The 27,596-nt window shown below is 46.1% G+C and overlaps 1 protein-coding gene across 3 annotated transcripts in view; it reads right to left on the bottom strand.

Annotated features, from left to right (window-relative positions):
• The window catches only part of LOC141120301 (pantothenate kinase 2, mitochondrial-like), a 78,360-nt gene that overhangs the window by 11,740 nt on the left and 39,024 nt on the right, over positions 1–27,596 (bottom strand). For 2 of the 3 annotated variants that reach the window (XM_073611001.1, XM_073611003.1), the window contains exon 8: positions 26,825–27,213. The exons of the other annotated variant lie outside the window; for it this stretch is intronic. The gene's annotated coding sequence lies outside the window, so the exon portion shown is untranslated. Of the gene's footprint in view, positions 1–26,824; positions 27,214–27,596 lie in introns of those variants that run through there. 3 annotated transcript variants of the gene reach the window in all.

Here is a 27,596-nt window from a genome sequence, read left to right as displayed (position 1 = left end):
CACTCTGTGCAGAACGAGCTGCACAGTGAAGGTAAGTATAACATGTTTGTTATTTTTTTTTTTTTAAAAAATTACCTTTACAACCCCTTTAACTGCGAAGAAAGTTCTGCTTACAGCATACAACACCCAGTAGTCTCTGGATGAACAGTAATGCTAAACACTGCCATCTTGTGGTTAAATACAACTCTGTATTCACAGTAACAATGCACAGTTTAGCAATCCTAATGCCCCGTACACGCGGTCGGAATTTCCGACAAAAAAAGTCCGATGTGAGCTTTTCATCGTATATTCCGACTGTGTGTATGCCCCATCGGACTTTTTACATCCAAAATTCAGAGAACATGTTCTATATTTTTTCCTAACGGAACAAATCCCTATCAGGAAAACCGCTCGTCTGTATGCTGTTCCGACGTACCAAAAATGACACATGCTCTAAAGCAAGTACGAGACGTCGTACGTGTTGTCCCGTCGTACGTGTTGCACATCACCGCGTTCTTGACGGTCGGAATTTGGTGTGACCGTGTGTATGCAAGACAGCTTGAGTGGAATTCCGACGGAAAAACCTTCAGAGTTTATTCCGACGGCAAAACCGGTCGTGTGTACAGGGCATTAGATGTGCAGCATTGTCAGGGCAGTGTTAGATGGACTAGCAGATTTAGATGGACTTAGCTATAAAATTAAAGCTGAACCCAGCTAACACTTTTTAAGCCGTTACAACAACAGTATTTTTGCTTTTGGGATAAATGTTTTATAGAAATGAATAAAAGCTGATCATTGTGTACACCCCTATCAGTGGTAAACAGTTTGTTTCATCAACTCTCTAACTGCCACATCTGTTGGACAGCTTGGTCTGTAAAATAAAGATGAAAAATAACAGACTTACTGGCTGGATCCCTACGTGAAAATAAAGGGGAAAAAAAGCCTACAAAAAGAAAACAAATGCAGCCATCATATCTAAGAATTTCTAAGCTGCAATTTCATACATATTTTGTTTTTGGGTTTGATACCTTCTTTAACTGTTACAGAAAGAAGAAGTAAAGTTGTTTTTCCCCTATAAAATTCCAGCGACATATTGACTACCAAACAATAAGATTGTGGACTTTCCCAGGCTTCTTACAATGTATCCTCATGGGTGATGTGAGCACTGGACTGTCTGTGTAGAGGTGGGGAGCTGTTTACTGGAACACGTCATTAATGACTGCTAAATATTGTGAATGTGGATCTAATGTAGAAGATTATAGAATTAATTGAACAGAGCAAACATCTCTAGGATGCATCTTCGTGAGATCCTTTGCAAGGTACTTGGCCAAATTGATCAATTCAACCCAAAGGAGGTGAAGGTCAGATGGTCTCTAAAAATGGAACTATAGGCATAGTTAAAGTGATTGTAAAGGTTAAAAAAAAATAACAAACATGTTATACTTATTGGCTCTGTGTAATGGTTTTGCACAGAGCAGCCAAGATCCTCCTCTTCTGGGGTCCTCCTGCCTTCCGAGTGCCCCCATAGCAAGCGGTTTGCTATGGGGAACTCGTGTGGGCTTGATCCTGAGCCACATCTATTGCGCATTCACAGTGAGGCTCAGCCCCGCCCCCTGCTCCTTCGCAACTGGATTTGATTGACAGTAGCAGGAGCCAATGACTCCTGCTGCTCTCACTGGTTCCTATGAGGAGAAGAAGAGAGAAGCAGAGCTGCTGCTCTTGGGGACAGCCCTGCATTGAGATCAGGCTCAAGTAAGTATTGGGGGGGGGGGGACAATAATGCATTAAGGTAGAATACATTAAGGTAAACAACCTTTAGCCTTTAAAACCACTTTAAAAATTCATTCAGTCTACCACTAGCATTAACACAGCAGTTTTTGTTTTTTGGAGTTCTCCCAATTACCTGTTGATCTTGGCAATCGATCCATCATTTTTCCACTCCCCTGTAGACAGGGTAGTCTTATGCAACGTACACACGGTCGGACTTTTCAACCGGACTGGTCCGACGGACGCCGACGGACAAAATCCGGCGGACAATCCGATCGTGTGTGGGCTTCACCGGACCTTCAGCGGACATTTCCAGACGCAAATCTGACGGATTTTAGATTTGGAACATGCTTCAAATCTTTACGTTGTAACTCCGCCGGACCCAGAAATCCGCTCGTCTGTATGCTAGTCCGACGGACAAAAACTGACGCTAGGGCAGCTATTGGCTACTGGCTATCAACTTCCTTATTTAAGTCCGGTGTACGTCATCACGTACGAATCCGTCGGACTTTGGTGTGATCGTGTGTAGGCAAGTCTGTTCGTAAAAAAGTCAGTCGGAAGTCCGTCAAACGTCCGTCGAAAGTCCACTGGAAAGTCTGTCAGAGCAGTCCGGTTGAAAAGTCTGCCTGTGTGTACGCGGCATTAGATGGACATATTTTAGATGGACTTTTAGTAAGAGATAAACAAAGTCCCACTCCCAGCATCAGAAAAAAAAAATACAAAAAATTGCAGTAAGGCCCCACCAATGCTGCAAGGGCTTGTTAAAGCTGAATTCCAGGAAAAGTAAAAATGCCCCCTTGCAGTTTGGCTCCGTGCAAGGATTAACTGCATGTTTATGTCTAGGGGACTTGGAAAAATAGTTTTACTTAAGCTTACCACACACTGATCAAAATTTGGCTGGTTCAGCAGGGACTGTTTGATTGACTTCTGTCAAAGGGAAATGTAGCATGTTTCCTTGATCAGTGGCTGCAGCACTGATCAGTGCATTCTGACAGCAGAACAGTACAATCTCCAGGTGAGAGGGAGGATGGAGAAATCTGTTTAGTATTTCGCCTGAATGAAAAGAAACTAATTGTGTATGGTCAGCTTTAAGCTACATTCACACGGCACAAGTTTGCTGCAATCATTATTAGGAGGCCGACTACAAGGGGAAATTTTGTTCTGATGCCCAGTTTTGGGGTTTTACCTCCCAACTGTAGCTAATGCTTTTTAAGCAGTTATAGCAACAAGGTTATTTTTTTATTGGTCTAAACCAGTGGTCTCTAAACTGTGACCTGCAGGCGGGATGTGGCTCTTTACTTGCCTCTATCTGATTCTTGGGACACTATTCCTCCCACTGACACAAACAGTGAAGTACCATTCAATGGGTCATAATTCCATCCACTGACACCAACAATGGGTCATAAATCCATCCACTGACACCAACAATGGGTCATAAATCCATCCACTGACACCAACAATGGGTCATAAATCCATCCACTGACACCAATAATGGGTTATAATTCCATCCACTGACACCAACAATGGGTCATAAATCCATCCACTGACACCAACAATGGGTCATAAATCCATCCACTGACACCAACAGTGGGTCATAAATCCATCCACTGACACCAACAATGGGTTATAATTCCATCCACTGACACCAACAATAGGTCATAAATCCATCCACTGACACCAACAATGGGTCATAAATCCATCCACTGACACCAACAATGGGTCATAAATCCATCCACTGACACCAACAATGGGTTATAATTCCATCCACTGACACCAACAATAGGTCATAAATCCATCCACTGACACCAACAATGGGTTATAATTCCATCCACTGACACCAACAATGGGTTATAATTCCATCCACTGACACCAACAATGGGTCATAATTTGATCCACTGATACCAACAATGGGTCATAAATCCATCCACTGACACCAACAATGGGTTATAATTCCATCCACTGACTGCAATGATGGGGCATTATTCCTCCCACTGACAAGGATGAGGCACTATTCCTTCCAATGACACCAACAATGAGGCATTATTCCTCTCACTGACACTAACAATGAGGCACTATGTCTTCCACTGATATAAACAATGAGGCACTATTTCTTCCACTGATATAAACAATTGAGCACTACTCATTCCACTAACAGAATTGATGGGCCACCATTCTTCCCACTAATACCAATGATGGGACACTATTCCTTCCACTAATACCAATGATGGGGCACCATTCTTCCCACTAATACCAATCATGGGACACTATTCCTGCCACTAATACCAATGATGGGACACTATTCTGCCACTAATACCAATCATGGGACACTATTCCTGCCACTAATACCAATGATGGGGCACTATTCCTGCCACTAATACCAATGATGGGGCACTATTCTTGCCACTAATACCAATGATGGGGCACTATTCTTGCCACTAATACCAATAATGGGGCATTATTTCTTCCATTAATACCAATGATGGGGCATTATTCTTTCTCCTGCTGACTACAGGTACTATGTAATTTGTTTTTCTCGGACTCACCACTAGCCTGAGACATTGTGTACTCCCACTATTGCCAGAGCATTTTCTACTCTCACTGGTCATAGTCCAGCCCCCCTAAAGTCTGATGGATAGTAAACTGTCCCTTTGTTTAGAAATTTTTAAGACCCCCCCTGGTCTAAACCATATCAACAAAAGCTGACTGCTTAAAGCACCCTTGGTCAGTTTTTTATTTTTTATAGGTGGAAAAATGCTGAATCTACTGGTAGGATCGACAGGAAGTAAAACTATGTTGTGGAGGGGGAAGGGGGTTAAGAGAAACAAAAACTGTTGTGTTAAAGCTAATGACAGGCTGCATTACATACAGTATGATATGTTTTATTGTTAGCGTAGTTCCACTTTAAGTGGTCACTGATACAGTAGGTGTGGGGAAATCTCTCCAACAGGAACAAATAATAAAATAAAAAATTATCTGTATGTAATCCTTTTTGGTAAGATTTCCCCTCACATCCTGTCTGGTAACTTGTGGTCATCAGAGGAAGTAAGGAAAAATTTCCCCAATATGAAAAGGTAACAAAAACCTGAAAGTTCTACCACATCCTCACCCTATAGATACTATAGATGCCATATCGAGCAGCAGAAAGTGGCAGAGGCTTAGAACTGTGAAAATATAAATGCTGGGAAATTTTATTATTCTACTAATCTATGTAACTATTAAAAGGGCCGTAAAGGTTCTTTTTTTTTAAAAATAATAAACATGTCATACTTACCTCCTCTGTGCAAGGGTTTTGCACAGAGCGACCCCGATCCTCCTCTTCTGGGGACCCCCAGCGGCACTCCCGGCTCCTCCTCTTCTCGAGTACCCCCACGGAAACCCGCATTCCCTGGGGGCACTCGAGCGGGCACGCTCCCGAGTCCTGCTGCTGCGTCCATTGACACAGACAGCAAGATTTAACTCTGCCCCCTGCTCCCATGTCACTAGATTTGATTGACAGCAGCGGGAGCCAATGGCTGCGCTGCTCTCAATCTATCCAATGAGGACCTGAGACAGCGGCTGGAGCTGCTGTGCTCATCCCCGTCGCTGGAACAATCGGGTTCGGGTAAGTAAAAGGGGGGCTCTGGGGGGGGGGCAGCTGCACTACATAAGGTTTTTCACCTTGATGTATAGAATGCATTAAGGTGAAAAACCTTGAGGGTTTACAACCCCATTAACCAACTGATTGTGTTATCTGTGAATGAGTGGAGAACATATCCGGTGACTCAGATCTACAAGATCATATGACAGTGACAGCAAGACTCTTATCACATTAAAGCGGAAAACAAAGCATCACAGTGAAATATCTTTAAAGAGAACAAGTGGGCCTTAGGGGGCCCTGTCAATGTCTGTTAATAGATTTAAAAAAACAATACATTTCACTTAACTATTTTAATTAGTTTGTCCTTCAATGAATGATCGCTGGATCAATATAGCCAAAGCTACTTTGGCTGTACTTCTTCCATGGATCACAGGAGTGCAGTTAGTTCTGCACTCCTGTGACCTCTTTTCAGCCAATGAGGACCTCCAGGTAGAACGAAAAGAGACTCATTCTTGTGGAAAAAGGCTGTGTCTGCCAAGTAGACTCTGACAGCCCTAACCACATCCAAACAACGTAAGACAATTTTTTGTCGTATTTAGGTAGGTCAGAGGGAAGAAAGGACAATGTCCTCATTGGAGTTAGAGAGAAGGGACCAACGTATGTGAAAAGGGGAGTTTTGGTCTCAAAACTACCTTGTCCTTGTGCAAAATAACAGAAGGCTCTTCACAAGAGAGAGCTGCTAACTCAGAATCATGTCTAACAGATGTGATAGCAACCAAGAAGGCAACCTTACAGGTGGGGGTGGTTCCAAACAAAAGCCTCCATTTGGTTCAAAGTTGGGTCTCTGTAGAGCCAAGAGTACCAGGTTGAGATCCCACGGTGAGGCAGGAGGTCGAATTAGGGGAGTTATACAGGCAACTCCCATTAATATTGATAAGGGATTGTGAAGCAAGAGGTTTCTGGAAGTGAATGGACATACAGTAAGACAGAAACCTGTACCTTGAGGGTACTCAGGACCAGGCACTTGTCAAGACCAGACTGAAGGAAGGCCAAAATATGAGTTATAGAGTATTACCTGGGGTTAAGCTTTCTGTCCCCACACCATGCAAAGAAAGGCTTCCATGTGCAGTGGTAAATCTTGTGGAAGTTGGATGTTAATGCTAAGAGTAAGGTGGGGATAACCAAGTCAGAGATACTCCTATCCTTTAGGACTTAGGTTTCAAAAGCCATGCCAATAAAGCGAGTGGCTGAGAAGAAGGATTGAACAGGGAGATGTGGGTCAGTATGTCTTTGTACCACATTTTTCTGGACCAATTTGGTGAGATGAGTATCACCAGAACCCTTTCTTCTTCCATATTGTGCAACAGCCAAAGAAGGATCACCATCAGAAGGAAGGCAGGCATAAACCCACTGGAATCGAGTCCAAAGATTTACCAGATTTATCTACTGCAAAGGCAAGAGGACCCCTGCTCTTGCTGATGAACTTATTCAGCTTGTTGATGAACTTGGAGGCCAGAATGTCCACATCTTGTTTTCCTTACCTTAGACAGAGAATTTGAAAGATCTCAGGGTGCAGAGACTCTCTGTGCCTGGAGTAGGCAAGAAAGTCTGCCTGCCAATATTCCATTCAAGGACTGGGGACCCCCAAAATAGCAGGAATTTAGGTTTCTGCCCATAAGAGTATTAAACTTGTTTCTTAGGGCTGCTAAGCTTCTGACGCCCCCTTGGTGATTTATGTAGGCCACTCCTGTGGCATTCTCTAACTGAACTCTGAATTATTGACCTTGTAGAAGGAAGGTCCAGTTTTGTAGTGACAATTGATTGGCTCCCTGATGGGGAGTTTTGACTCCTGTGCTCCTTCACCTAGCAAAAAACTGTAGCCTCATGGACTGGGTGGGGGTATATGGTTATGCCCTGGGGCCAGAAAAGTTTTTTTGCCAGTGTCAAATCACCAGAAGGTGGCAGCATATAGGATAAAAAGTTTGGCTTTATGTACACTTTAAAGCAGTTTTTAACCCAAAAGCAAACTGTTATTATATTGCTGCTTACCATTTCTTAGATATGATGACTGCATTCATTTTCTTTTTTAGGCTTTCTTCTTCTCACTTCTTCACAGCAGAATATATCAGTTACAGAGACAGCAGGGGTGCTTACAATAATCAGCTTTTATTTATTGATGTGAAACCCTTATCCCAAAAGGAAAAAACAGTTTATTGTAACTGTGTAGCTGGAGTTCAGCTTCCATGTGTTAGTGTATTTAACCGCTTCAGCCCTGGAAGATTTTACCCCCTTCCTGACCAGAGCACTTTTTGCGATTCGGCACTGCGTCGCTTTAACTGACAATTGCGTGGCCGTGCAACGTTACACCAAAACAAAATTGGCGTCCTTTTTTTCCCACAAATATATATTTTTTTTTTGGTGGTATTTGATCACCTCTGCAGTTTTTATTTTTTGCGCTATAAACAAAAAAAGAAAAAAAAAAGGAAATTTTGAAAAAAAAAAGCAATATATTTTACTTTTTGCTATAATAAATATCCCCCAAAAATATATAAAAAAACAATTTTTTTCCTCAGTTTAGGCCGATATGTATTCTTCTACATGTTTTTGGTAAAAAGAATCGCAATAAGCGTATATTGATTGGTTTGCGCAAAAGTTATAGCATCTACAAAATAGGGAATAGTTTTATGGCATTTTTATTATTAATTTTTTTATTAGTAATGGCGGCGATCTGCGATTTTTATCGTGACTGCAACATTATGGCGGACACATCGGACACTTGACACATTTTGGGACCATTGTCATTTATACAGCGATCAGTGCTATAAAAATGCACTGATTACTGTGTAAATGACACTGGCAGGGAAGGGGTTAAACACTAGGGGGCGATCAAGGGGTTAAGTGTGTCCTAGGGAGTGATTCTAACTGTGGGGGGGATTGGGCTACCTAGGACATGACAGCGATCACTGCTCCCGATGACAGGGAGCAGTAGATCCCTGTCATGTCACTAGACAGAACGGGGAAATGCCTTGTTTACATAGGCATCTCCGCGTTCTGCGGCTCCGTGACATGATCTCAGGACACCGGCGGACATCAAGTCGGCGGGACCCGCAGGCACGGTCATGCTGTACGCGGCGGGCACGCGCTCGCGCCGCCGCTAGCCCTGCCAATTGAAGGGGACGTACAGGTACGCCCATTTGCCCACCGCTGCCATTGTGCCGACGTATATCGGCGTGCAGCGGTCGACAAGTGGTTAAATCTGCTAGCACATCTAACACTCCTCTCATCCCAGACTGGCAATGCTGCTGTCCAAATGTGCCCGTCTGCTCCTTCATCCAGAGTGGGGGCGCTCTAATACTGGAGATGTGTTACTGGCCAGATCACCAGGTGAAAACAGAGGGAAAAGAAGCCAAAGAAGAAAAAATGATGCAGCCACTACATCTAATGATTGGTAAGCTGCAATATAATACATTTTTGGTTTGGGGTTTATGACCGATTTAAGCAGAGAGGCTGAATAAGTAAAATACAGAGCTCCCTCTAGTGGTTAATCAACAAATCTCTAAACAAATAAAAATGTTAAAGGTACATAAAAAAATATAAGACTTGTCAGACTTACATGAAACAGTGGGAATTATTTTTCTATATCCACAAAGGGCCACAGCAGCCTAATTCCATGAAATCCATTATACGTTACCTTTAAATATTTTCAGTGAAGAGCGCAGAATGTGGTGGAAGTGATGAAATCCTGGTGATATTTAGTGATTTCTCCATTCTGAGCATGTCTTTCATCAGAATGGGAAGTGGTATTCTTCAGAAGTGACTGAATTCCTTCTCTAGTTATGAAATGCAATAATAGACCATATTGGTTTTACTGTAAGAAAAAAAAAAAAATCTCCACTATTTTTCCTCATACCGCAAGGACTAAAGATAGGAGAATCACCGTCCAAATCTGTGCTGAGAAATGTGAATGCTGCTGGTGACCTCCTTATGGAAATGCTAGTTACCTGGCTGTCAAGCGGTTCCTCTGACTTTAGTACTTTCGGAGTCACTGGTCTGGATCTACATGCTTGTTTTGTGTCCATCGATGAAAGTACTAAACCCTATTAAAGCATTTTGAGGAAGAGGCAGTGGCAACCTCCATATTACTTTTAGTAGGGATTAGGGATGAGCTTCGTGTTCGAGTCGAACCCATGTTCGACTCGAACATCGGCTGTTCGATCGTTCGCCGAATTGCGAACGATATGGGCCGTTCGCGCCAAATTCGTGTGGCGCGTCACGGCCCATAATTCACTGCGGCATTGCAGTGCATTGCTTGCTGATGATTGGCCAAGCATGCACTATGACCCGCATGCTTGGCCAATCACAGCGCCGCCTTAACAGAGAGCCATAATTGGCCAAAGCCAAGGAGGCTTTGGCCAATTATGGCTCAGGGGATTTAGTACACGCCCCACACTATATAAGGCCGCCTGCACGGCGGCCCTGTGCAGTGTGTTCCGGTGTGCTTAGAGAGAGAGAGAGACAGTGTCATTTCATTTGAGTTAGCTAGATTAGGCAGGACAATCAGTCAGTTAGCTGCACTTAAAGTGTATTGTGTATATATATGCATCAGGTGTTGCATATATATATATATATATATACACTGTATTCAGTTTAGCTAGATCCGTTCCTGTTATCTTCTAGACTATTTACATTTAGTGCAGTGCGTCCTGCTCACAGTGTTCAGCTAGATCCGTTCCTGTTATCTTCTTACTGACAGGCAGGCTTGTCTTGTTACAGTATTTTAAAGAAAATTACTGGTGTTCTTTTGATCCTATTAGTACCACAGTCAGGCAGCTAGACTATTTACAGTTAGTGCAGTGCGTCCTGCCCACAGTGTTCTGCTAAACCTACAAGTAAGTGGGGTGCGTCCTGCTCACAGTGTTCAGCTAAACCTACAAGTTAGTGGGGTGCGTCCACCTCACAGTGTTCAGCTAAACCTACAAGCTAGTGGGGTGCGTCCTGCTCACAGTGTTCAGCTAGATCCGTTTCTGTTATCTTCTTACTAACAGGCAGGCTTGTCTTGTTACAGTAAATACAGCTACCTGAAGAAAATTGCTGGTGTTCTTTTGATCCTATTAGTACCACAGTCAGGCAGCTAGACTACTTACAGTTAGTGCAGTGCGTCCTGCTCACAGTGTTCTGCTAAACCTACAAGTTAGTGGGGTGCGTCCTGCTCACAGTGTTCAGCTAAACCTACAAGTTAGTGGGGTGTGTCCACCTCACAGTGTTCAGCTAAACCTACAAGCTAGTGGGGTGCGTCCTGCTCACAGTGTTCAGCTAGATCCGTTCCTGTTATCTTCTTACTGACAGGCAGGCTTGTCTTGTTACAGTAAATACAGCTACCTGAAGAAAATTGCTGGTGTTCTTTTGATCCTATTAGTACCACAGTCAGGCAGCTAGACTATTTACAGTTAGTGCAGTGCGTCCTGCTCACAGTGTTCTGCTAAACCTACAAGTTAGTGGGGTGTGCGTCCTGCTCACAGTGTTCAGCTAAACCTACAAGTTAGTGGGGTGCGTCCACCTCACAGTGTTCAGCTAAACCTACAAGCTAGTGGGGTGCGTCCTGCTCACAGTGTTCAGCTAGATCCCTTCCTGTTATCTTCTTACTGACAGGCAGGCTTGTCTTGTTACAGTAAATACAGCTACCTGAAGAAAATTGCTGGTGTTCTTTTGATCCTATTAGTACCACAGTCAGGCAGCTAGACTATTTACAGTTAGTGCAGTGCGTCCTGCTCACAGTGTTCTGCTAAACCTACAAGTTAGTGGGGTGCGTCCTGCTCACAGTGTTCAGCTAAACCTACAAGTTAGTGGGGTGCGTCCACCTCACAGTGTTCAGCTAAACCTACAAGCTAGTGGGGTGCGTCCTGCTCACAGTGTTCAGCTAGATCCGTTCCTGTTATCTTCTTACTGACAGGCAGGCTTGTCTTGTTACAGTATTTTAAAGAAAATTGCTGGTGTTCTTTTGATCCTATTAGTACCACAGTCAGGCAGCTAGACTATTTACAGTTAGTGCAGTGCGTCCTGCTCACAGTGTTCTGCTAAACCTACAAGTTAGTGGGGTGCGCCCTGCTCACAGTGTTCAGCTAAACCTACAAGTTAGTGGGGTGCGTCCACCTCACAGTGTTCAGCTAAAGCTACCTGTAGAAGGTTGGTGGTGTTCTCATACTACAGGCAGGCAGTTGATTTTGCTAGCTGCAGTATCAGTACATATATATATATATATATATATATATATCCCAGCTTAGTGCAGCTACAGGCCATTAGTATGTCTGGAAGGCCAAGAAGGAGAGGCAGACAGTCACAAGCCAATAAGAGAGGGCAAGCAGGCTCTGTGTCTAGTGCTGGTCGTGGAGACGGTGCATCCTCATCAGCACGTGGCCATGGGACACGCTTGGCCTTTTTTTCGGCAGCTGGCCATGTTGAGCCGCAACATGCGGAAGACTTGGTCGAGTGGATGACCAAGCCGTCCTCATCCTCCTCATCCTCTCTCACCCATGCCCAGGGTACTTTGTCTGGCAAAGCAGCGGCCTCTTCCCTTGGCTCAATGTCATCAGTGACTCCTTCCCTAGCCCCACCATGTCCTCCTGAGGAGTACCTCGAACTGTTTGACCACAGTGTTGGGTACATGCTCCAGGAGGATGCCCAGCGTTTGGAAGGCTCTGATGATGATACTGAGCTCGATGAAGGCAGTAACATGAGCACGGACAGAGGGGGTGCCCAAGAAGGACAGCAATCTGGCAGTCATGCTCCCCCTGCTGCAGCATACTGCCAGGTTTGCTCCAGTGATGAGGAGGGAGGGGATGATGAGGTCACTGACTCAACGTGGGTGCCTGATAGGAGAGAGGAGGAGGAGGAGGAGGAGGAGGAGGCGGCACATCACCAACGAGGCAGGATGCCCTCCAGGGGCCAGCCTAAGGGCAGCACATTGACTGCATCACACCCCAAAGCTCCACATGTGCAGGGCGCTGCAGTCTCTGCGCGTTATTCAAAAAGTTCTTTGGTGTGGGCCTTTTTTGAGACGAGTGCATCAGATCGCACCGCTGCTATTTGCAACATATGTCTCAAGCGTATCTCGCGTGGCCAAAACATCTCCCGCTTGGGTACCACATGCTTGACCAGACATATGTTGACCTGCCATGCAGTTCGTTGGCAAGCGTATCTAAAAGACCCACACCAAAGAACAAAGAGGACCTCTGCTTGCTCCTCATCAGCTGAGATTTCCAACCCCACTAGACCTTCAGTCCTCTCTGAGACCTGCACTGAGAGGAATGAAGGTGTAGAATTAGGTGTGTCACAGCCACGTACTTGTGGGCAATCTGATTTTGGTACACCGACGTCAGATTGTACCAGGCAAATTTCCCTGCCCCAGCTGCTGCACCGCCGAAAGAAGTTTGCTCCCAGCCATCCACATGCCCAACGGTTGAATGCTAGCTTGGCAAAATTGCTAGCACTTCAACTGCTGCCTTTTCAGTTGGTAGACTCTGCCCCCTTCCGTGAGTTTGTGGAATGTGCGGTTCCTCAGTGGCAGGTACCCAAACGCCACTTTTTCTCACGGAAGGCAATTCCGGCTCTCTACCAGCATGTGGAAGGCAATGTCCATGCCTCACTGGACAGGGCGGTCAGCGGTAAGGTGCATATTACCGCTGACTCATGGTCCAGCAGGCATGGACAGGGACGTTACCTAAGTTTCACGGCGCATTGGGTGACTCTGCTGGCAGCTGGGAAGGATGCAGGACAAGGTGCAGTAGTGTTGGAGGTTGTTCCGCCACCACGCCTCCAAAATGCTAATGATTGTGACACACCTCTCTCCTCCACCCCCTCCTCTTCTTCTTCCTCCATGGCCTCTTCCTCGGAACCAGCGGTGCTCCATAGTCGTTCAAGGGGCTACGCAAGTACGCAGGCCAAAAGATGCCATGCGGTGCTTGAGCTGGTGTGCTTGGGGGACAGGAGCCACACTGGGGCAGAGGTTCTGTCAGCTCTGCAGGGGCAGGTTCAGAGGTGGTTGACGCCACGCCAACTTAAGGCAGGAATGGTGGTTTGCGACAATGGCACCAACCTCCTCTCTGCCCTCCGACAGGGACAAATGACCCATGTGCCCTGTTTGGCTCACGTCCTTAACTTGGTGGTGCAGCGGTTCTTGGGCAGGTACCCGGGCTTACAGGATGTCCTGAGGCAGGTCAGGAAAGTCTGTGTGCATTTCCGCCGGTCATATAATGCCAGTGCTCGGCTGACGGACCTCCAAAAGGAGTTTAACCTGCCCAAGAACCGCCTAATCTGTGACATGCCCACCAGTTGGAACTCAACGTTGGCCATGCTGCAGCGGCTGCACACGCAGCAGAGGGCCATCAATGAGTACCTGTGCGACTATGGCACCAGGACAGGGTCAGGGGAGCTTGTTTTTTTTCCCCACGCCAGTGGGCCATGATCAGGGATGCATGCACTGTCCTGTCACCATTTGAGGAGGCCACGAGGATGGTGAGCAGTGACAGTGCATGCATCAGTGACACTGTCCCCCTTGTCCACCTGTTGGAGCACACGCTGCGTGGAATAATGGACAGGGCACTTGAGGCAGAACAGAGGCAGGAAGAGGAGGACTTCCTTAGCTCTCAAGGCCCCCTTTATCCAGACAGTGTTCCTGCATGCCCGCCGATCACACAGGAAGAGGACGAGGAGGAAGAGGATGAGGAGAAGGAAGATTGTGTCAGTATAGAGGTGGAGCCTGGCACTCAGCATCAGCAGCAGTCTTTAAGGGATCAGTCCCAAGAAACACATGGACTTGTACGTGGCTGGGAGGAGGTGGCTGCGGACCATGTCGTCCTTAGTGACCCAGAGGACTCCGGACCGAATGCCTCAGCAAACCTACGCTGCATGGCCTCCCTGATCCTGCAAAGCCTGCGTAAGGATCCTCGTATTCGTGGTATCAAGGAGAAGGACCAATACTGGCTGGCAACTCTCCTTGATCCACGTTACAAGGGTAAGGTTGCGGACCTTATCTTGCCATCGCAGAGGGAGCAGAGGATGAAACATCTTCGGGAGGCCTTGCAGAAAGGTCTGTGCAACGCGTTCCCAGAGACTGGGAGGTTACAAACTCCTGTTTCTGGACAACGTGTTGCTGAGGCTTCGGTCAGTCAAAGAAGGAGCGGTGGAGAAGGTGGCCGTCTGACCGATGCGTTCAGACAATTTTTTGGTCCGCAGCCCCAAGGTATGATCGGTTCCAGCAACCATCGCCAGCGTCTGTTTTACATGGTGCAGGAATACCTAGGGGCAAGATCAGACTTGGACACCTTTCCCACCGAAAATCCTCTGGGTTACTGGGTCTTGAGGATGGATCACTGGCCAGAGCTTGCACAGTATGCAATTGAGCTACTGGCCTGTCCTGCATCCAGCGTTCTTTCGGAACGCACATTCAGTGCTGCTGGAGGCGTGGTAACCGATCACAGGGTGCGTCTGTCCACTGACTCGGTCGATCGACTGACCTTCATAAAAATGAATGAGTCTTGGATCACCACCAGCTACCAAGCACCTGATGCTGATGTAACCGAATAATTTTTTTGGAAATCTCAGATCCCTTCAAAGACTGCCTATGCTGATGCTGAGTGACTATCCCTGAGTAATTATCCTCTTCCTCCTCAATCATCACGCTGATAGCTTGTAAGAACATTTTTGGTTCTGGGTGCCACCACCAGTGCCTAAGGCACAATTTTTCAGCCCCTGTTTAACAGGGGCGTGTAATTACGATTTTTGATGTAATACTTTGCAGCAGGGCTCGTTCCTGCATTCCAACTAGAGTGTCTGTGAGGGGTTGCAGTGTTGTGGCACCAGCACCAGTGCCTAAGGCCCAGTTTTTCAGCCCTTGTTTAACAGGGGCGTGTAATTACAATTTTTGATGCAATACTTTGCAGCAGGGCTCGTTCCTGCATTCCAACTAGAATGTCTGTGAGGGGTTGCAGTGTTGTGGCACCAGCACCAGTGCCTAATGCCGCGTACACACGAGCGGACTTTCTATCCTACTTGGTCCGGCACACTTTCCGACGGACTTTGTCCGCCAGGTGCGCCGGACTTTAAAACGGACGGACTTGCCCACACACGCCGGGACTTTCCGGCGGGCTAAGTCCGCCCGTCTTTCCGACGGACTTTCGCCGGAGTTCCAGCGGACTTTCAGAATGAACGGACTTGCCCACACACGGACAAGTCCGTTCATTTTGAACGTGACTCAGGTGCGACGGGACTCGAAAAGGATGTCAATCTCGCCGCTTTTATCGGCGAGATTGACACCTTACTAGCCCCGTCGCGGGGCATACCAGGCCCTTAGGTCTGGTATGGATTATAAAGGGGAACCCCGCTACGCCGAAAAAACGGCGTGGGGTCCCCCTAAAATCCATACCAGACCCCGATCCGAGCACGCAGCCTGGCCGGTCAGGAAAGGGGGTGGGGACGAGCGAGCGCCCCCCCCCCTCCTGAACCGTACCAGGCCGCATGCCCTCAACATGGGGGTGGGTGCTTTGGGGGAGGGGGGCGCCCTGCGCCCCCCCCCCCCAAAGCACCTTGTCCCCATGTTGATGAGGACAAGGGCCTCTTCCCGACAACCCTGGCCGTTGGTTGTCGGGGTCTGCGGGCGGGGGCTTATCGGAATCTGGGAGCCCCCTTTAATAAGGGGGCCCCCAGATCCCGGCCCCCCACCCTATGTAAATGAGTATGGGGTACATGGTACCCCTACCCATTTACCTAGGAAAAAAGTGTAAGTAATAAAACACACTACACAGGTTTTTAAAATATTTTATTAAACAGCTCCGGGGGGGGGGATCTTCCTCCGGCTTCGGGGGTCTTCTTCCGGCTTCGGGGGTCCCTCCGCTTCATCTTCTCCCGGCGTCCGGTTGGTTCTTCTCCGCTCTCTTCTCCCGGTGTTCCTGTTCTTCGGCCGGCTCCTCTGCTGTCTTCAAGTAGCTCTCTTGCCAGCAGAGGTCCGGACTTCTGGGCTTCTGGGCTTCTGGGCTTCTTCTCTTCTCTTCTCTTCTCCAGATGTTGACACGACGCTCTCTCCGGCTGGACTGCTCTCCGAGGGCTGCGTTGTGACTTATATAGGCGGAGACCCCGCCCCCTTTTGATGTCACAGTCCCTGGGCATGCTGGGACTGTGACGTTTTAGGGGGCGTGGTCAACATCACCCAGTGACCACGCCCCCTAAAACGTCACAGTCCCAGCATGCCCAGGGACTGTGACATCAAAAGGGGGCGGGGTCTCCACCTATATAAGTCACAACGCAGCCCTCGGAGAGCAGTCCAGCAGGAGAGAGCGTCGTGTCAACATCTGGGGAAGAGAAGCCCAGAAGCCCAGAAGCCCAGAAGCCCAGAAGCCCAGAAGTCCGGACCTCTGCTGGCAAGAGAGCTACTTGAAGACAGCAGAGGAGCCGGCCGAAGAACAGGAACACCGGGAGAAGAGAGCGGAGAAGAACCAACCGGACGCCGGGAGAAGATGAAGCGGAGGGACCCCCGAAGCCGGAAGAAGACCCCCGAAGCCGGAGGAAGATCCCCCCCCCCCCGGAGCTGTTTAATAAAATATTTTAAAAACCTGTGTAGTGTGTTTTATTACTTACACTTTTTTCCTAGGTAAATGGGTAGGGGTACCATGTACCCCATACTCATTTACATAGGGTGGGGGGCCGGGATCTGGGGGCCCCCTTATTAAAGGGGGCTCCCAGATTCCGATAAGCCCCCGCCCGCAGACCCCGACAACCAACGGCCAGGGTTGTCGGGAAGAGGCCCTTGTCCTCATCAACATGGGGACAAGGTGCTTTGGGGGGGGGGGGCGCAGGGCGCCCCCCTCCCCCAAAGCACCCACCCCCATGTTGAGGGCATGCGGCCTGGTACGGTTCAGGAGGGGGGGGGCGCTCGCTCGTCCCCACCCCCTTTCCTGACCGGCCAGGCTGCGTGCTCGGATCGGGGTCTGGTATGGACTTTAGGGGGGACCCCACGCCGTTTTTTTCGGCGTAGGGGCTTCCCTTTATAATCCATACCAGACCTAAGGGCCTGGTATGCCCCGCGCTCGCCGCAATAGGAAAATGTGTTTTACCTATTGCAGCGAGCGTGAGATGCAATACCCTGCCCTCGTGTTGTATCTGGTCCGTCGGACCAGCCTACACACGAGTGGGCTTTCCGTCGGACCAGCACACACACGAGCGGACTTTCCGCCCGAAACTGAGTCCGGCGGAAAGATTTAGAACTTTCTTCAAATCTAGGTCCGGCGGGCTTTTGGGAAAAAGTCCGCCGGTGCCTACACACGGGCGGATTGTCCGGCACACTCTGGTCCGCCGGACCAAGTATGCCGGAAAGTCCGACCGTGTGTACGCGGCATTAGGCCTAATTTTTCAGCTCCTGTTCAACAGGGACATGTAATTACAATTCTTGATCTAATATTTCACAGCAGAGCCCTGTGAGGGCTTACAGTGTTGTGGCCACAGCAACACCTAAGGCCCAAATTTCTGCTGAGTATATAGGGCAGGACCCTACTTTCAAACAACTAACTTACAAACGACTCCTACTTGCAAACGGAAGGAGACAACAGGAAGTGAAATCTACCCCTAGGAAGGGAAATTCTCTCCTGTAAGAGTTAATATGGGAAAAACATTTTTCCTTTCCACTGATGCTTTCCAATCCATTGGGACAAAAAGTGAGGTGAAATCTTCTGAAGAGGAGGAAAGACAGCAAAACAAATGTCACAGGGGTGATAACCCTTCCCTATGTTTTCCAAAAAGCTTAAAAAAGATTTTTTGGCTGGAGCTAAACACGTTAAAAATGTACCCGTTCAAAATTACAAAGAGATTCTACTTAACAACAAACCTACAGCCTGTATACTGCTGTTCAGAGTATATAGGGCCTGGTGGCCCCACCTTTCCTTATTTTAATTTGGGTGCGGGGTTCCCCTTAATATCCATACAAGACCCAAAGGGCCTGGTAATGGACTGGGGGGTACCCATGCCGTTTGTCTCACTGATTTTCATCCATATTGCCAGGACCCGACATTACATTAAACCCGCAAGCAGTTTTAAATGAGATTTTTTTCTTTAAAAATGACATTTGGTGCAGGGACTGTTCTAAACACGGGAAACACGCGTCACTTTACAGGCATACTATAGACACCCCTCAGGTACGATATTTAAAGGAATATTTCACTTTTTTTTTTTTTACTTTAAGCATCATTAAAATCACTGCTCCCGAAAAAACGTCCGTTTTTAAAAGTTTTTTTTGCATTGATACATGTCCCCTGGGGTAGGACCCGGGTCCCCAAACCCTTTTTAGGACAATACCATGCAAATTAGCCTTTAAAATGAGCACTTTTGATTTCGAATGTTCGAGTCCCATAGACGTCAATGGGGTTCTAACGTTCGTGCGAACTTTCGGTCCGTTCGCAGGTTCTGGTGCGAACCGAACCGGGGGGTGTTCGGCTCATCCCTAGTAGGGATGCACCGATATATATCACACATCGAAAATTATCAGGCGAAAATAGGGTTAGCAGCGTTTTGACGATAGAAAAAAATAGGGGGGCGATAATGGCATGCTGCGTCCAATTGACTTCAATGCAAAAACACCCCCTAGTGACTTCAATACCAAAACGCCCCCTTAAAGTGGTTGTAAACCTTTACAGACCACTTTTACCTACAGGTAAGCCTATAATAAGGTTTACCTGTAGGTACTCGAAATATCTCCTAAAGCTACACGGTTTAGGAGATATTTACCATATACGCTTGCGCCCATGTCATTGGCGCATGGGCACGATCGTGCTGTTTCTATAGGGCCCATGCCGTGATCGTTGTCTCGCCACTCCGACCAGTCACAGAGCCGGAGTCCGCAGTCCCGAAAGGAAGAGGGGTGGGGATGAATGCTTCCACCAGCGGGCAAGCTTTGTTTGCAGGTAGGTGGCACATATTGGGCTAGTATGCAATACATACTAGCCCATTATGCTTTTACTTTCCAGGGGAATAAAGAGGAAGTAAAACCCATCATTTACCCTCGGCGTGTCTTCTGGGTATCGCGGCTCCGGCGCTGTGAGTGGCCGGAGCCGCGATGTCGTCACTCCCGCGCATGCGCGCGGGAGACTTCTTTCCGGCAAGGTCCGGCGTCTGCCGGGCTTTCAGCCAAGAATCCCCTGTGCGCCGCTGCAGTCAGCGGCTCATTGCGAGGGGATTATCTCCTAAACCATACAGGTTTAGGAGATATTCTTTTTACCTACAGGTAAGCCTTATTAAGTGATACTAAAGTCTTGCTTGTTTGTTTTTTTAATAATACACGTTATGCACTCCTGGCCCCTCCCTCCTGACAATGGCTCCCGCTGCTGCCAAAAGTCAATCAGGAGTCCCTGGAGAGGGAAGGCTCTCGTGAACATCACTGGATCGAGAGGTGGCTCAGGTAAGTAATAGGGGAGTCTAGGGGGCTCCTGCAAAGAATGCATGAAGGTAAAAAAACCTTGTGCCTTTACAACCACTTTAACCCCTTGCCGACCGGCTCACGCCGACATACATCGGCAGAAGGGCACGTACAGGCATATTAACGTGGCATTGTGCCCACCGCAAGCTCCGTGAATGTGATCGCGGGTCCAGCGGACTCGATGTCCGCGGGGATACCAGCGATCGTCTTACGGAGAGGAAGAATGGGGGAATGCTGATGTAAACAAGCATTTCTCCATTCTTCCTAGTGACAGGACACTGATCAAAGCTCTCTGTAATCGGGAGCGGTGATCAGTGTCGTGTCACACATAGCCCATCCCCCCCTACAGTTAGAAAACATCCCTAAGACACATTTAATCCCTGCAGTGCCCCCTACTGGTTAACCCCTTCACTGCCAGTCACATTTACACAGTAATCAGTGCATTTTTAATCGCACTGATCGCTGTATGGAATGGTCCCAAAATAGCGCCAAAAGTGTCCGATCTGTCTGCCATAATGTCGCAATCACGATAAAAATTGCAGATTGCAAACTTTGGTAACCTACATTTTCCATAGGTGAGACTTTAAAAGCCCCACACATCATCAGTTTAGAGTTACCCTGAATAATGGGCCTAGAAATATTGGGAACTCTAACAAGAAAAATAAAATGGAAACACACCCACTGGGAAGCCGCCCGGTTCAAAGAGTACCAGAACAGCTCTGCCTTCTCCCAAGCCACGTCCCTCTAACACGTTTCACCATATCAATGGCTTAGTCATAGAGGACTTCTATGACTAAGCCCATGAGCCGGTGAAACATCTTAGTGCAGCATGGCTTGGGAGGAGACAGAGCTGAGGCCATTCTGATACTCTTTGAACCAGGCGGCTTCCCGGTGTGCGCTTCCATTTATTTTTTTTCAGAGTTGGCTATCCAGCTGGACGGGTGCTTGGGAAGCTAGCACATGGCAGGGTTAAAATCACTGGGTGACTTGGAAAGAAGAAAGAAATGGCTGCACATCCAGAACTTCTGATTGCCTTTTATTTTGTTTCACAAAGATAACAGCAATGACACCAGACTGTGATCACGTAGACGTGTTTCACACATACATCTTGTGCTTAATCATTACTATCAATCATTACAATCAATGATTAAGCACAAGATGTATGTGTGAAACGTGTCTACGTGACCACAGTTTGGTGTCTTTGGTGTTATCTTTGTGAAACAAAATAAAAGGCAAACACCTAAGACACCAAACTGTGGTCACATAGACGCGTTTCACACATACATCTTGTGCTTAATCATTGATTGTAATGATTGATAGTAATGATTAAGCACAAGATGTATGTGTGAAACGCGTCTACTCTACGTGACCACAGTTTGGTGTCTTTGGTGTTATCTTTGTGAAACAAAATAAAAGGCAATCGGAAGTTCTGGATGTGCAGCCATTTCTTTCTTCTTTCCAAGTTTCCCACAGAGGAGGGCCGGGGCTAGCACTCTGCAAGATACTCCAATGAGCCTTAAAATCACCAGGTGACGTGGATGGAGCTTTGAGCGGCACTTCAGGTCATTTAGGTTTTTAAATTATTGCTGTTATTCCATTGTGCGTGACGATACATGTAGTGAAATCAACTTTATTGTAAATAATAATTTTTTTTGAAAGCGGCCCAGTCACCCCGTGCTAACGTGCGTGTAGGTCCTGCGCACATATGTAAATGGCAATCACACCCAACAAGTGAGGTATCGCAGCGAACGTCAGAGCAAGAGCAATAATTCTAGAGCAATACCTCCCGTGTCACTCTAAACTGGTAACCTGTAAAGTCTTTTAAAGCATGGTCTATAAATGTACTGTAATTTGTTGCAATTCCACAGGTACGTGCAATTTTAAAGCATGACATGTTTGGTATCTTTTTATTTGGCATAACTTCTCTTTTATTTTACCAAAAAATTGGGTATTTTATTGTGCTTGTGTTCATTAAAAGTCAGTAAAATTTATTTTTTCCAAAAATTTGCGTTTGAAAACACGCTGCACAAATACTGTGTGCTATATAAAATTGCATCACCCACCATTTTATTTCTGGTAGGCAAGTGCTTAATTAGCTATTCATTTGTATCTTATACTTGCCTGGAGTTCTTTGTTTAACCACTTCAGCCCCAGAAGAATTTACCCCCTTAATGACCAGGCCATTTTTTGCGATACGGCATTGCGCCGCTTTAACTGACAATTGCGCGGTCGTGTGACGCTGTACCCAAACAAAATTGACGTCCTAATTTTTTTTCCCCACAAATAGGGCTTTCTTTTGGTGGTATTTGATCACCTCGGCGGTTTTTATTTTTTACGCTATAAACAAAAAAAAGTCGATTTTGAAAAAAAAAAAAAAACAATATTTTTTACTTTTTGCTATAATAAATATCCAAAAAAAAAAAATGTCTTCATCAATTTAGACCAATATGTATTCTTACACATATTTTTGTTAAAAATAAATCTCAATAAGCGTATATTGATTGGTTTGGGCAAAAGTTGTAGCGTCTACAAAATAGGGCTATTACCCATTTTGTAGGCGCTGTAACTTTTGCGCAAACCAATCTATGGCATTTTTATTTTTTTTTTTTACTACTAATGGCGGCGATCTGTGATTTTTAGCGGGACTGCGAAAATTGTGGCAGACAGATCGGACACTTTTGACACCATTGACATTTATAGCCACTGATCACTGAATAAATGTCACTGGCAGGGAAGGGGTTAACACTAGGGGGGCGATCAAGGGGTTAAATGTGTTCCCTGGGAGGTGTTTCTAACTGTGGGGGCTGTGTACTGACTTGAGGAGGAGAGAGATCGCTGTTCTTGATCACTGGGAACAGCAGATCTCTCGCTACTCCCCTGTCAGAATAGGGATCTGTCTGTTTACATTGACAGGTCCCCCTTCTGGCTCTCTGATTAGCGATCATGGGTGGCCGGTGACCATCGCGGCCACCGACCACGGCGTCATGCTTTCGCCCCGTATAGCTTTTTAAAAGCGGCCGACGTACAATGACGGCGATTCTCGCAGCCGTGCCAACCAGCCACAGTACAACTGTGGCGGCTGGTCGGCAAGTAGTTAAAATCCTTGCAAATGTACATAGATCACTCAGATCAACAAAAGTGGAGTTACGCTTTAAGTAGTTCTAAAGGCGGGACATTTTTTTTTTACCCTAATGCATTCCCTGCATTAAGGCAAAAAAAAAATGACCTAGTAATTGTATCGCCCCTCCCTCACCTACCTATATACTTACCTGAATCCTGTATCGTTCCAGAGATGTGCCCGGCTGCCGGTCTCCTCTCCCCTCTATCTGCTCTTAGTACACTACACTCCCCCTCCTGTCTAAGCTTTAGCGTTGGCTGGTCTTCGGAACTTAGATAGGGGGGGGTGACATTATGGAACCCCCACCTAAGTGACATTGTTCAGGTCTGGTGAGGACAGTAATGCCACATAGGGGGGTCATGTGCTGTCCAGATTCCAAACCCCTGGTATCAAGGTGAACAAGGTGTGTGTGTGTGTGTGGCTTTCCTGGCTAAGAAACTATTATCATTTAGCAGGCACTTTCCGCCAGAAGTTCAGAAGCAGTTACACACTGAAAAAAATATCCAACATCCAGCATTTAAGTAACCTTTAACTTCTATATGAAGCAAAAAAAAGAAAAAAAAAAAAAGAAAAGAAGAAGAATCGATCATTGAGGACAGACATCATTTTTAGAGTGGGTGCGGTTTATGGAATGTTTTTTTTCAGTGCTTTTATTCATTTCAAAATCCAGCATTGAGCAAATCTTAATCATATAGGATTTTTAACTGCACTGATCAAATATCCACTCAGAAATAAAATGAAAGAGCAAATAAATACTTATGAACAGTCTGAAAGTATAAATATGCAAGTGTGACTTACTACAGGAACAAGCTCATGCAGATAAGATATTCCAACAAAAGCATTTGAGCGTGTTCATAAACATGTTACAGGAATGTAGTGAGCTTGAATGGCAGAACATGATTTTCTAGCGCCATCTAATGTTAAAGTGGAGGTAAACCCTCCATACACCCAGTAAAGTGAACAGCCTCAGATGATACACAGAGATGAAGCAAATCTTCATCTCTGTATTGGGAAAGCAAATCTCCCGAAATAAGTTTAACATGTACAGTATCCCATAAAAGTGAGTACACCCCTCACATTTTTTAAAATATTTTATTACAGTGGAATCTCGGATTGCGAGTATTACGAACATTTTGTGATACAAGCTATTTAAGAAAAATTCTGACTTGCTTTGCAAGCGTTGTCTCGCAAGACGACCAAGATTCAAGCCGCTGGGGTGTGCAGTACCGCATTTTGCCAGTGGAGCGGGGGCGCCGGTGATGCTCAAAGACACTCGGAAACACTCAGTTCCTGAGTGTCTCCGGCGCCCCCGCACTTCTGGCCACATGCGGTACTGCATAGACAAGTAGTGGCTGTGGAACGGATTATCTGAGTTTCCATTATTTCCTATGGGGAAACTCACTTTGATATACGAGTGTTTTGTATTACAAGCGTTCTTCTGGTACTCATTATGCTCGTAATCCAAGGTATTACTGTATATTATTTCATGTGACAACACTGAAAAAAAGACACTTTGCTACAATGTAAAGTAGTGAGTGTACAGCTTGTATAACAGTGTAAATTTGCTGCCCCCTCAAAATAACTCAACACACAGCCATTAATGTCTAAACCGCTGGCAACAAAAGTGAGTACACCCCTAAGTGAAAATGTCCCAATTGGGCCCAAAGTGTCAATATTTTGTGTGGCCACCATTATTTTCCAGCACTGCCTTAACCCTCTTGGGCATGGAGTTCATCAGAGCTTCACAGGTTGCCATTGGAGTCCTCTTCCACTCCTCCATGATGATATCAAAGATCTGGTGGATGTTAGAGACCTTGTGCTCCTCCACCTTCCATTTGAGGATGCCCCACAGATGATCAATAGGGTTTAGGTCTGGAGACATGCTTGGCCAGTCCATCACCTTTACCCTCAGCTTCTTCAGCAAGGCAGTGGTCGTTTTGGAGGTGTGTTTGGGGTCGTTATGTTGGAATACTGCCCTGCAGCCCAGCTTCTGAAGGGATGGGATTGTGCTCTGCTTCAGTATGTCAAAGTACATGTTGGCATTCATGGTTCCCTCAATGAACTGTAGCTCCCCAGTGCCAGCATCACTTATGCAGCCCCAGGCCATGACACTCCCACCCCCATGCTTGACTGTAGGCAAGACACACTTGTCTTTGTACTCCTCACCTCGGGTTGCCGTCACACACGCTTGACACCATCTGAACCAAATAAGTTTATCTTGGTCTCATCAGACCACAGGACATGGTTGCAGTAATCCATGTCCTTAGTCTGCTTTTCTTCAGCAAACTGTTTGCGGGCTATCTTGTGCATCATCTTTAGAAGAGGCTTCCTTCTGGGACGACAGCCGTGCAGACCAATTTGATGCAGCGTGTGATCTGAGCACTGACAGGCTGTGCTGGAAGCACTCTTTTCCCAAAGACAACCGCTGGATATGATGCTGAGCACTCAACTTCTTTGGTGGACCATGGCGAGACCTGTTCTGAATGGAACCTGTACTGTTAAACCGCTGTATGGTCTTGACCATGTGCTGGAGCTCAGTTTCAGGGTCTTGCCAATCTTCTTATAGCCTAGGCCATCTTTATGTAGAGCAACAATTCTTTTTTTCAGATCCTCAGAGAGTTCTTTGGCCTGAGGTGCCATGTTGAACTTTCAGTGACCAGTATGAGAGAGTGAGAGTGATAACACCAAATTTAACACACCTGCTCCCCATTCACACCTGAGACCTTGTAACACTAATGAGTCACATGACATCGAGGAGGGAAAATGGCTAATTGCGCCCAATTTGGACATTTTCTCCTAGGGGTGTACACACTTTTGTTGCCAGCGGTTTAGACATTAATGGGTGTGTGTTGAGTTATTTTGAGGGGACAGCAAATGTACACGGTTATACAATCTGTACACTCACTACTTTGCTACAATGTAAAGTGTCATTTCTTCAGTGTTGTCACATGAAAAGATATAATAAAATATTTACAAAAATGTGAGGGGTGTACTCACTTTTGTGAGATACTGTATATCTGCTATCTTCATCTGTATATATCTTTTAGAAAGTGCACATCCTGTTAAAAGTTTTTCTCTTCCTGGTTAGCACTGGGAGTGGATTATTGGCATTCAGCCAAAAGAGCTGATTGGAGGAAAGGCACACACATCCCCTCTCCTCATTGGCAAAGGAAGAAAGGACTATGCAGAGCTCCTCTCTTGTACAGCAAGCTGACAGCTAATCTATTTGTAGCAACCTTCCCCACACCCACTTCTATCTCCCTTCTCAGAAAACCTGTGAGCTACAGAGCAAGAGAAGCAAGAGACAGCTAGCTTTGAAGAGAGATAAGAAAACACTAGATATTTGTGCCCACCTCAAATTTCATGAATCAGGTTTACATCCACGTTAAGAAAACAAATCAATTTTTGTACTGGGAAACCAGGGATGTTTTGTCTGAGAATGTTACCACTGCGCCACCAGTTCTGTTTCCAGCTACTTTGAGCCTGGGTTCACACATATGAAATGTCAGACATCGCATGTCATTAGCACCGGAGCACATGTGATGTCTGTGCAATGCAAATTCAGCCATACAGTTTGCATTGGATTTGCACAAAAACAGTGCAGGAAATGTTTGGTTTTTTTTCTTTTCCCACACTGGAATTGGATTGCATGGGTGTTCAGTCCACATACACTGTTAGAATTCCTTCAAAAAAAAAAAAACCCACCCACAAACAACTTTCCATCTTGCTACTTTGATTTCTCTCGTTACTGTGGATGAAAATGAACTTTGCTTTTAACACAACCACACACACCCACCATGTTTACAGATAAGAGAAATGAACACACACAAAAAAAAAAAAAAAAAAAAAAAAAAAAAAAAAGGAAGAAGAAGGACAGCTTTGTAGAACAATGCAATTTTATTTTAAAGATAAATAAAATGATCAACCATAAAAAAAAAAAAAAAAAAAAAAAAAAAAGGAGGGTACAGGATTCTCCTGCTCCACAAAAAAGAAACAGTTACACAGGAACAGTCATTTAGGCACAATACAGAATTTGTAACATCAAATTATACATTGAACAGCTCAGCTGTTCATTCAATTCCCATCAGATCATGTGCTTCACAGAGACATAAAAAAATAATATTGAAAAGGTAAGAAAACAGACAGTACACATAGAGAACATGCAGAGGAAGGATTAAAGGTCTCCAAGGGATGGGCAGCGGTGGGGTCAATCTCTTCCTAGAGGATTCTTAGTAGATCTTAGAGACTCCGGGGGTCTCTGTCCTCTCACAAGACCACACTGAAAAAACACAAGTCCCTTGCAGCTGCATTCTTCATCTGTATTACAAAGAACACAACAACTTAAAGGGTTATTAAACCCAAAAATGTCATATTTCTGCTTACCAATCATTAGATGTGGTGGCTGCATTGGTTTTCCTATTTTAGGCTCCCCTCCGCCCTCTGTTTTCACCCGAGGATCTGACCAGTAACACAACTCCTATATTAGAGTGCCGCCACTCTGGATGAATGAGCGCCCTAGTCAGTTTGGGGGGACAGGGGAGTGTTAGATGCACTAGCAGATTTAAATACACTAACACATTAAAGCCAAATTCCAGATAATACTTCCTAAGCAAACTCTCCCCCCCCCCCCCCCCTTTTGGGATAAAAGGTTTTTCATGACTAAATAAAAGCTGATCATTGTAAGCACCCATCAGTGTTAA

The sequence above is a fragment of the Aquarana catesbeiana genome, linkage group LG01, assembly GCF_042186555.1.
Source record: "Aquarana catesbeiana isolate 2022-GZ linkage group LG01, ASM4218655v1, whole genome shotgun sequence".
In the NCBI taxonomy this organism is placed as follows: Eukaryota; Metazoa; Chordata; class Amphibia; order Anura; family Ranidae; genus Aquarana; species Aquarana catesbeiana.
Note: the sequence above shows the minus strand (reverse complement) of the source record. Positions and strands in the feature narration are given on the sequence as shown.